Source organism: Antechinus flavipes, chromosome 2, assembly GCF_016432865.1.
Source record: "Antechinus flavipes isolate AdamAnt ecotype Samford, QLD, Australia chromosome 2, AdamAnt_v2, whole genome shotgun sequence".
NCBI lineage: Eukaryota > Metazoa > Chordata > Mammalia > Dasyuromorphia > Dasyuridae > Antechinus > Antechinus flavipes.
This window is the reverse complement of record NC_067399.1, coordinates 9,764,823-9,777,010: the sequence shown is the minus strand read 5'-3', so window position 1 is coordinate 9,777,010 and position 12,188 is coordinate 9,764,823.

Sequence of the window (12,188 nt, the reverse complement as noted above, 5' to 3'; positions counted from 1 at the left end):
GAGAAGGAAAATGGAGGACATGGTGGTTTGCTTGAAGAATTAAAAGTTTAATTGTGGGGATTTGTTCCAGAAAAGTGGATTGTGGGAATGGGGGGAGGCAATGAAAAAAGGAACTTCCCCATAGTGAAATGGAAAAAACAATGGCAGGTCTTGAGAGGGAATGGACTTTCTTGTTTTGGAACTCTCTGTGCAGAGATAAAATATATGCCTTTAAGGAGAGTTGGACAGAGGATTCTGCCCAGATGTCTGCCTAAGATCCTGTCCGTTCTGAGATGTTATAAAACTCTCTGAAGGTAGCTACTCCATGCAGTTCCCGACTCAATCACTTACTGATCTGGGCCAGTTTGTCTAACCCTTCTGAAATTCACTTTCTTCATCTGTAAAATGGGATAATAATAGAACCCTACTCACAAAGTTGGTATGGGTTTGAAGTGAAATAATTTATATAAAATACTCTGCAAACTTTAAATTTCTAGATAATGCTAGATATGTATAAATATATACATATATAAGGGAGATTGAAATTCTTTGTGTGTATATGTGTGTAGGATGGAAATTCCCTATTTTTGGATTGAAATTCTCTTTCTCTCTCTCTACATTTTTCATGTGAATAAAAAATATATATATACATATATATATATATATTTCACATGAATAAAAAATCTCTTTCCACATACACACACATACATAAAAATTCCTGGCATAGATTTGAAAAATTAATTTTTCATTACTCCTTCCCCTTCCATTCACGACAGACAGCAGACATCTTTCCTTGAGGAAATGTGCTCTTAAATTGGTAATTGAAACACAATAATTTGTAATAGAAACGAGATGAGGAAAACCATAGATTTATAGCTGATGGCTGATGGGAGACACGTTCATTAAATTTTCCATTTCCTCTGATTACTGTCAGGTGGATCTTTCTTATGTGATCCAGTCTCTGTCGTTTTACTTCACCGGGGCTCAGTTTCCATCTTCTCAAGGGAGGAGAATTCAAGGTCAGATCCCTTCAGACATGAGTGAAGGTCCTCATCTCAAAAGTTCAGGGAGTAGGGGGTGTAAACTAGGTAAAGTAGGTAACAAAAAGGTGGTTGGGGTGAGAGGAACATGGGGGAATCAGCCAATGAGGCTATAGATGATTGTAAAGTGAAAGAAGGAAAAGAGAAAAAGTAAAGGGAGGGAGAAATTTAGTGGGTAAGGAGAATTAGAAAAAAGCAATATAATAACTTCCTTGCTAAGGTAAAAGGATAGATTTTAAGGAAATGGAATAGATTGTAAGGAAGATCCTGAGTTTCTTCTGAACCCCAAATTTAAAATGTCAAGTCTACACAAGAGCCCCAAGCCACAGACACACATGCACACTTACATACATACACGCTCACCCATGAAGTTGTATATAAACACACTCAGGATCTGAAGGTATATTCTAAGGGACGCGGATTTGGACACATTATTCCTTCCCCGTGTTCCAGTTGTGAGATGACATCATGCTTACTGTATCAAGCCCCCGAACACCACTGAACCTCCTCAAACAAATCCATAGGCACTTAAAGGAGAATAACCTTATGATATAAATAGGAAAAAAATAAGTGGATGACAAGCTATCCAGCTCATAATAAAAACTGTAATTAGAAGGGCAGTCCAGTCACTGAGACAACATGTCCTAAAAGTCTGTGTGCAGTTTTAAACTTAAAATTGTAAGCAACGTCGTACATATCTACTAGGGTTTCAGACAACGAGAGGTCGGAATGCTACAAGAGAGAAGAGGGGTCTGGATCATACTCTGAAAAACTTGTGGCACTCCACATTTCCCACAGCTGCTCCTTGACCGCAAAATAATATATATTTAATATTTTAAATATTATAATATTGAAAATATTAACAATAATAATAATAATAATAAAATAAGACTATGACAATGATGACTATGAGTACCACAACTGCTTCTACTTTTACTATTCCTTTAAAATGCCAATATCAAAATCTGATAACTTAAGTACCACTAAAAGGATTCCTAGTGACTGGATGGGGGCTGAATCATTGGACCCGGACTCGAGAAGTGACTTTGTTAGTGGAATACAGGTCCCAAAGTTCTGAGTCTATTCAGATTCTCATGGTACTAAGACTTTGAAGTTACAAGATCTGAATTGAAATTACTCCCTTTACTTTTAAACTTTGTACAATTTTGGGTCTCAGTTTCCTCATCTGCATTAGACTTGACCCACAAGGTAACTTCCATCACAAGGCACAGATTTGAATCTCAAGGTGTTAATTTACTATAAAAATCAATTGTTGCTCTGGTACCTTCGTGGTCATTTGCTGAAATAATCAAACATGCTTCAGTGGATAAAATTGGGCAAAATAAAACGGACAAAATTTGAATGGGGATGTTCTAGGGACCGCAGTTCATTCTGAGACCTGGCGCAGGAAACATCTGTGAGGGGAGGGAATTTCTCATTCTTCCTCTCCACTATCATGATGACACTCATCAGGGACGTGTTTGGAGGGAGGCAGAATATCATACGTTTGGAGTTAATCAGTCTGAGGTGGCTCAAATACAATGAAGGAGCAGAGGCTTGAGACCGACAGCTGCCTTGCAGAACTGGGCCCCTGGAGACAAAGAAGAGAGCTGTGGGCAGGAGCAGACAATGGAAACCCAACGGAGCAATCCATACAGCCGAGACACGGCATCCCAAGGGAAGTGTGGGAGGACTCTGGATGGGAGAAAGAACTGCTAAGTCCTGTAAGACTTATGGATAACCCTTTGAACCACAGGTATCTTACACATATGTGATTCACTTCCATTTCACTCTAAATTTAAATCCGCTTTTCCCATTGAAGCTGAAGATATTTGTGGGACAATATATGAGTGGTTCATGGGGTTGGGGCTGGGGATATTTTACAGCTAGGGTTTTTGTTTTGCCATATTAGCACATGCCTTCTCTATGAGTTACTTGTTTCTATTGGCTGGTTGTTCATGGAAAACTCCATGACGGAGACTCTTGAGCCATAGTTATAGGAGTGTAGACTCATGGGGTTACTCCTAGAACGTGGGATAGGAGCCACAACTTATAGTGCTAACCCATATGTGCAAATGAAACTTGGAAAGAATGGCCAAAGGCGGTTCCTTCATTAGGAATAATACTGCTGCATTTGAACAAATCCTGCAGAACACAATTAAGAAAATGAGAAATGAGGGGCCAGACTATACGATGGTCATTTGAAAGAAACAAGAATATTTCACATAGAGAAGACAGGACAGGAAGATATTGAAAAGATGAAAAAAAGGAAAATATATTTGTATATTTATTTGGTTTGATCCCAAAGGGCAGAACTGGGTGAAATGGTTTCAGGTTCTTAAGATAATAAGAAATAAGGGGCCAGACTATAGATGGCCATTTAAAAGAAATGGGAATATTTCACATAGAGAAGACAGGACAGGAAGATATTTGGAAATTTGAAAAAAAAAAAAAAAGGAAAATATATTTGTTTTGCTTGATCCCAAAGGGCAGAATTGGGTGAAATGGTTATAGATTCAGGGAGGCTGCCTTGAACTCAACTCTGAGGAAAAACTTGCTAACCGTTAGCCATTCACTGGAATGGATCCATCGTTAGGCTGTGTGCTCCCCAACCAATGGAACGGTGTGACATTAAAGTGCGTGCAAGATCAACTTCAGGGATTTAGATGAGTTTCATGGACCGGGGAAGGAGGCAGTGGGTCTCTCTTCCCTGGAGAGCTTCCAAGTCAAGCCTCTTTCTTGGCAAGTTGCTGAGAGGATTCCCTTTTAGGGACCAATGACTCACGCGTGTGAAATGCAGCCCCTGGTGAATATTCTCTTTTCACACAGGCCGGCCCAGGAGGGGCTATTAAAAGCCAAACTTCTGCTCCACATCAACATGCCTTTGGTCCTGGGGGAAGGCGGTGGGCCCTTTGGGGTCTGGGGTAAAGATCTCCATCCTGGTCTCTGAGGGGCTGCTGCGGGGAAGGGGCTGACTCCGGGCTTTCAATCAATGAGGCGGAGAGCAGTGGGGCCGTGGGGGTTCCTGGCTGGGGGAGAGCTTTGTTCTCTGCAGAACATTATAGGCTCTTTTGGAATAGTTACCCTTTGGCCATGGAAGCGGGCGGACACGTTCTGCCATAGCTGCGGGAGCTTGTTCCGATGCAGTGGTGGGACGGCGCTGATGACCTGCTGGGACACTTTTATACTTCTATTTTTTATTATTGCTCGTGATCCCACACATTAATTTAACCAGCATGAGCCTATAATTATGCTGTATTTTTTTCTTCCATTCTACAGCTTTGGTGATTAACTAGGCAAAGCCAATGCCAGAAAGAGTTATGGGTAAAATTCTTGCCTTCCCTGGGCATCATGGGAAACATTCCTAACGTAAAGGTGCTGACCCAGACATCACCTCACTCATCACTTAAGTCACTTTTCTCATTAAATCCTGGATGGGATACAACAATCAGAAACAGGATTGCCTGCCTCTGTCTCTTCCTCCCTTTTTTCCTTCATCTTCCCTTCCTCTCTCCCTGTTTTTTCCCCTCCCTCCTTCTTTCCCTTCCTTCCCTCTCTTCTTCTCTCCTTCCTTATCTCCTTCCTTCCCTCTTTCCTCCTCTCTTTCTTCTTCCTTTTATTTCTGCCTTCTTTCCTCCTCTATCCTCACTGCCTACTTTCCCTTATGTTCTTTTCTACTTCCTTCCTTATTGCTCTTCCTTCCCTCCCTCCAATCTCTCCCTCTTTTATTATTTCCTTTTTTCTTCATCTTTTTTCTCTCATTCCCTTTTCTTCTCCTGTTCCCACTTCTTTTCATCATTTTCATTTCCCCTCTTTCTTCCTTTACTCCTTTTTTTTCAGCTTGGACTAGTGAATAATGTATAAAAATAAAAATAATGTATAATAATTTATAAAACCAGATCTGGAGGATCTGGTTTCAAATTATGATGCAAATACTTCCTGTGCATCCCTGAGCAAATTGTCTTGCTTTTCTGGGCCTCAGTTTCCCCAGCTGTAAAAAGATGGCCTGAAGTCAATGACATTGAAAGTGACTTCCAGATGGCCACACTTGAGCCTCTAAACCACCTAAATCTCTTCAGATATTAATCCATTCATTTTACAGCTTATCAGATACAAGCTAGGTGAGGAACACTGGGAGGATTCTGAGGGATCTGAAGGTACTTTGGACAGAAGTCTTGCCATTATGGAGATTATAGTAGGATTGGGAAGGAAGGAGAAAGAGCAAATACCCTAAGGGAGGCCGTAAGGAGGTACATGGATTTGGACGAGCTCTCAAGTCTCTACCTGGAACTGGTCACTGACAGAGCCAGGGAGAAGATGAAGTCTATTCTATTCAAGTGCCAAGTAATCAATGATTACAAGTGGTATTTCTCTATGCTTATAATTCTCATAAAATTTCTCATCCCGTCTCAGGTGTCCCACATTCTCAAGTCCTGTCCCAGTGGTCTGCAACTTCTTACCCATCATTCCAAATGGAAAATGTTCCCCCAAAAAACTTTTGACAGCAATAGATCAATACTTACTAGTAGGTCGGCCTCCAAGCCATGAAACCCTTGGTCATTGCAACTCATGAAATCAAGAAAAAATGGTCCCCATTCTACTACCACAGCGATGGGGATAGAGTGACGGGAAAGGGGGAGGGAGAGTGGGGGGTGTTCTGAGAATCACAAAACAATAGACCATCTATGAATGTTAACCAAATTGTTGGCTTATTGCACGCTAACATGCTGGTTCACTCTGTGCCCGTCCCTTCCAGCGGTCACTATATTGGCAAATGACCCAAACCAATAGCACCGATATTGACCTTCTCATGATAAACAAAACCAAAAGACTAAATAAAGGAGGTTACAAGTGGGTCTAAGCGTGAATCCCTTCCGCTCTGCCATGGAGCAGTCGGAAAGCTTCGAAAGGACTATTCCGACGTAGTTTCATCATCTTCCCAAATATACTAAGACACCTTTGATCAGATAATCAGTTTTCTTGTACTCTGGTGCTCATGATAAGTATAAGCAAAGACTGAAAAGAAAATTGGAACAAAAACACGGGCGATTGCACATTAAGTACCGGCATCTGTCTCAGAGCATGATTAGGAAGAGAAATTCAATGAAAACCTTAGCAAGATCTTACAAAACAAGCTAATAATATTATGTTACATTCATGTAGCACTCTTAAGCTTTCTAAAGAGCTTTGCATACATTTTAGAAATTTGAATTTCTCAACTTGAAAAGAAATAACAAGTTGTATGTAATAGATTTTCAGCTTCATGTGCAATCACTTTTTATTTACTATTATGGAAATGCTTGTTTTATCCCATAAATTAAAAATAGAATAAATAAACATTTTTTAAAGTTGAACTTTCCAACTATACTATGTGGTAGATGCTATTATTCCCATTTTACAGATGGAGAAATTCAAAAAGAGCAAGAGACTTGATTGTAATTATAGACTACAATGATCCCTTCCACCTCATGACTTTCCCCATATATTAGGGATCAATATAAGAAATTAAATGGGAATTTGGGGGGAATTTTGCAGAAGCCACAGATGATGCATGAAAGCCAGCAGATGACATAGAAAATGTTTAGAAATTCAGAAATGCATAAACTATTTGTATAGTATTTTCTAATATCCAAAATATATAGCAAGGTGCTGGAAACACGCCATTCAAAAAAAAAAAAAAAAGGAAAAAAAAATTGGTTCTTCTGTGATACTAAGGAAGGGCCAAAATATTTTAAGTGAATTTTTCAGGTCATGGGGGTTTTGCACCCATGATGTGGAAGAGATAACTGTAGTAAGTATCTGAAGCTTGATTCAAGCCCACATTTTCCTGATGACAACAAGTCCAATGCTCTATCTATTATGGTATAATGTCTTTTTGGTCATAGACAGTAATTTCTTTTGAAACATAGAGAAGGGGGAGAGAAGATTCAGGGACTCCTTTCCTCCTTTAGATTAGGCTTTTCTGAAGTAGCTGATTCAATTCTGCCTAATGTTTCTTCTCTGAAATAAAATCTCTGACCTTCTTTACAAGTCAAAAATCCCTTCAGTTTTCCTTCTTTACTCAATTTATGTCTTTACTTCTTTTTACCCAATTATGTATCAATCTATCCACCTCAGTGCGCTCCCTCCCCTCTCTCTCTCTTCTCTTTTTTAAAAAAATTAATCATCTATCTTTCTATTATCTATTAACATGTATCTATCTATCTATTTTTCTATTATCTATTAACATGTATCTATCTATTATTTATTAACATGTATCTATCTATCTGTCTGTCTGTCTCCCTAACATTTACCTAGACCTCCTTCTTGGAGCTCTATGAAGGTGAGCTCCTCCTTCAGGGCTCTCCAGTTCCTCCCACTGACTCTGTGACAAATTCTCCTCAGGGACAGTCACGGCTCCTAACCACACCAAGCTCAATTCTCCCCATTCATCTGATGTTGGTCCATACAACTTTTTTTTAATGTAAAGGGTTATTTTTTTAAAGACAAAGAAGCAGCAGCCACATAAACGTGCCCCTTTCTCTTAGGCTGGAAACCGGTTTGGGGCCTTCCCCCAAACACAAATCCACGTCTGTGCAGAGGCAAGAGAACAGCGTGACTTTGAGAGCAGAAGGCAGAATTTCCTCTATCAGTAGAGGAGATGAAAATGGAAATAGACAGGAATCGATGCAAACCTCTCCCTGGCTCCTATTTCTGTACAATCACAAGTAACATGAGAACTTCCAGACCTTCTGGACCCAGTCTCACCCTGAGCGGGGAAAGGGAGGCTGCTAGGATTCTAAATGGAGGCGCTGACATGGTCGGGGGAGAAGGGGTGGAGGGAGGGGAAGGCGAGGAATTCCAGGCACTAGAGACTCAGCTCTTCTTAGTGGGGGCCTAGGGATGGGGGCCATTGATTTTTCCCAGGTCTGAGGTATTTGCTGCACAGGAAAGGGAGGGAGAGCTCCCCCACCCATCCCCTTCCTTCCCCTCTGCCTGCCAGACTGAGGAGCAGAGGTGAGCAGCGTTCCTTCGGAAAGCTGGAGCCAATAAAGACCCCAGAGCACTTCCAACAGAGGCCTCTGCACAGAAACTGGCAGCCATGCGTGGCCTGGGGGGCCGGCAGCGCACCTTTTTGGGGGGAGAGGGGAACGAAAGGGATGAAGGGCCAACGAGACTCTGAGGGCATTAGTCTGGCTGTTTAACCCTTCGTGCTCTCAAGCCCGGGAGAGAATTGTTTTTAGGTCCCTTTTATATATATGTATGTATGTATGTATGTATGTATGTATGTATGTATGTATGTAAACATATACTCGCACAGGTATATGGAATACATGCAATATTGTGCATGTGTATGCTTACATTTGTATTTCATATTTATATCTATCTATAAATCCAATGCATGTGTGTCTCCATTATGTTCTTCAAAAATGAGGTTTCAGAGGAAAAGGCAAATTCTGGACTTTCCACGAGATGAGGGGAGATGAAGGGGTGACAAAGAGGGATCGTGACACAGTACTGAAAAATGGATGAAAGTCCATCTCCCCCATTCTTTGGGGCTCACGTACCTCATCTGTCAGATGTGGGTTGTGATACAAAGGGTTGGAGCCTTTTCCAGCTCCAACTTTCTATGTTCCACCCTCCAAGGGCTGTCCCAACTTAGACATTGTCTAGCTCTGATCTCAAAATGTTCTCTTGTTCCGTCTCCCTGAGTTCTGACTTCGACATTCTCTGTTCTCTGTGTTAAGGCCTCTCCCAAATGCAACCTTCTCGCTCTGATATTTTTTGCACTGAGGTCCCTCTCAGCTTGAACATTCCCTTTTTCTATCTCAGCCAATCAAGCAATAAGAGTTCGTCCATGGGGGACTCCAGCTTTCTGGGAGATAACACGTGTTCATCTACATAATACAAAGCAAAGGATGGGGAATGGACTCAGTTTCTCTGATATAAGGAGTCACTTCCAAGAGGAGGAAGTCGCCTCTCCCAGTGCAGGTCAACATTTCTCAGAAATCGATGGCCATAGAGAAATGGCAGGAACATTGAAAGCCACAGAGGGAGCACCTTTCAGAGACGCACCTGGAACTCCACTTTTTCTAGGTTACTCTTGGTCCATCATGTCTTCCTATGATTTGTCAATGAGAATTAAGCACTTATCAAGTGTCAGGAAAGCCGAGCACTGAAGAATCAATGCTTCACACTGTGGCCCTGGAGAAGACTTTCGAGAGTCCCTCGGACAGCAAGGAGATCGGATCAGTCAATACTAAAATAAATGATTTCAGGCTATTCACTGCAAGGCCAAATGTTTAAGTTGAAGCTTAAATACTTTGGCCACATAATGAAGACAGGACTCATTGGGAAAGACCTTGATTCTGAGAAAGATTGAAGGCAGTTGGAGAAGGGGATGGCAGAGGATGAGACGTTCACGTCACGAAGCAACAGACGTGATCTTGGACAGACTTTGGAGGATAGAAGGACCTATCCTTCTGGTCCATGGGGACACAACTCAACAATCACCACAATAACAGCAACGTTTTTGGATAGCTCTCGTTACTAGAAAGGTGTTTCTGTGAGAAAAGTCATCAGGTAAGAGGTGGAGGGACAACTGAGCTTTGAAGAAAGCTTTGAATTCAAGAGCTGGAAATGCTTTTCAGGACCCAGCCCATGATCCATTCAGGACAGGATTCTGCTTGGATTCGGGCCCTGAGGGTTGACTTACGGTATTCCTTGAAATAGCTCTTTACCTTCTTTGTCTCAAGGAGGAACACACTTTTCCATATGAGAATTCGCAGGTATTTGCTTCCAGGCTCCTTGTCCTGAAGTAACTTCCTGGGCCTGTGATTTATTTATTTTTTTGATACAGGAAAATGTGTATTTTCATCCCGAGGCAGGAAATGCTATTTACAGAACACCCTGGGATGCCTGTGTTGGGTGAGGGCAGATCCAGAGGAAGTCTGAGGAGTGGGTGGGTCTCTTGGCTTGTGAAAATGAATTTGGAGGTTGATCCTCAAGGAATTAAAAAATTCCCAATCCTCTGAACTGCTCCTGAGAACATGGTTTAAGAGCCTTTTTTGCAAGGAGGCTCAAGGCCACAGACCTTGTCAGATCCCTTTGTTGGAGGAGGAAAAAGTCTGGGGCTGAGAGTCCAGGGAGTGGACATGTCCATGACAAGTGCTTAAAGTGGGATCCCAGGATTATGGTCTTAGTGTGCCAGGATGGAGCCCCAAAGATCTGGCCACCCTCCTGTGCTTCCCTTAAAGGAGGAAAGTGAGCCCTGGAGAGGAACTTTTCCCAAGCTCCATGGTGACTCAGTGCGATGCAGGGAGCAGAGCACTGCACCTGAAGTCACAGGGCCTGGGTTCAAGCCCTCTCTCCATGCTCTCCTTTACTTAAGTGGTCTCGGGGCTCACATTGAGGACCTCTGGCTCTCCTTCTAAGCTCCAAAGCTGAGATCCTCCTTAGCTGAACTGGCTCCCAAATCCAGGACCTTCTATTGGATGAAGATGAGAGGGATGCAGGGTGCGGGCCACATCTGGAGACAATGTGCCTCAATTTCCTTCAACTGTAAAATGGGGAACTCTAAGTGGGAATCTAGAGAGAAGAAATTGGAGATGTAAATTAGGGTCAGAGTATGGAACCGTTTCGAATATTGATTAAATAGGATCATAACTCCTCATTTTACAATTGAGGAAACTGAGGCACAAAGTTTAGTGTGTTTCTAGAGTTGTACAGCTAGCGATGGGACAGCCTCACTGTTCAATGACTTGGAGGATTCTGTTATGGCAAGATTCTAGAATATATTTTTCTTTTGTAAAAATCAAAATTCATCCATTCATTGAATTGACTTTCTAAGACATCAGCTATTTTATGCTTTGAGAGTCAGGGCTTTAAAAGAGTCTGTACTAGGTGACCCCTAAAGTCTCTTCCGGTTTCAGAACAATTCTTCCATCCTAAAAAAGGACAAAAGTCTCTTGGATACAAAACAACCGACTCATCACCGGATTATTTGATGTCTCTGAGCTTTCATCTATCTGTAAAATGGACACAATCCTTGAAGTTGAATACCCTTGCACTGGCAGCTTCTCTTTAAGGGTCCAGACATTATGTTCTTAGAAAAGAAAGGTGCTAAGTTTCCACTGTTACAATATATCATGATAATAATAATAATCTCTCTCTTTTTTTGGTCCAGACTGATGATTTTATTGTTGTAAAGAACCTCTGGGATAGGGAAGGGGTTGGAGGGGGATTCTCTCCCAAAGCAAATGGACAGTCTGTGAACTACCATCCTAGGGATTTGTCTAGGGACATTGAGGGGCTGGTCAGGTGATTTGTCAAGCATCATAGAGCCAGCGCGAGTCAAAAGTAGGACATGAAATCAGGACTTCTTGAGCAGCTTGAACTGGCCAGCTCCCTATCTACACCATGATTCCCTTCTTAAAAAACATTCATTTTTTTCTTCCAATCTGAATATAAGCTCCTTAAGGTCAGGGATTATCTCTCTGCATTTGTATTTCCCAGAGGTTTAACAGAGTGTTTGCAAGATGCTAAGTACTTAATAACTTTTTTTTCATTGATTCATTATTCACTCAGTTTTTCTTCTCCCCCAGAAGTCTCCTTATAACCTCTGTTCTCATAGCAGGAATAACTTTCCTCCTTAAATCTCAAATCTCCAACCCTTCTTCTGCTCTTCAGACAGCACGGTGCCATCTGACTCCATAACATCATAAATGTGTCATCCACTCTCTGGGACCGTGAGTCCTATGAAAGCAGGTCCTTGATTTTTATCTAACTCTGTCTCTGTCCGTAAGTCAAACCAACAAGCACGTATGAAGCACCAGGTATGTGCCAGGTCTCAGTACTTACTGTTGGGAATAGAAAGAAAAGCAGAATCAGGCTTCAGGTAATTCTATTAAGGAGACAATAAACAAACGAATCCACACAGAGTAAAGGCAGGATGGATAGGAAGCAATGCACTAAGATTAAATGAATCAGGAGCAGACTTCCTGCCGGGGTGAGACTCTAGCACAATGCCCTGCATGCAGTAGGTGCTCAATAAATGCTCGTTGAATCAAATGGAATAAACCTTCATTCCTTCACCATTTGACAAATCCACAGTAAGAAGCTGAGCTCTGGGAGCTCCTAAATCTGTAAGAGTGATATAATGCTGCAGAAATCAATCGGACACTATTCATG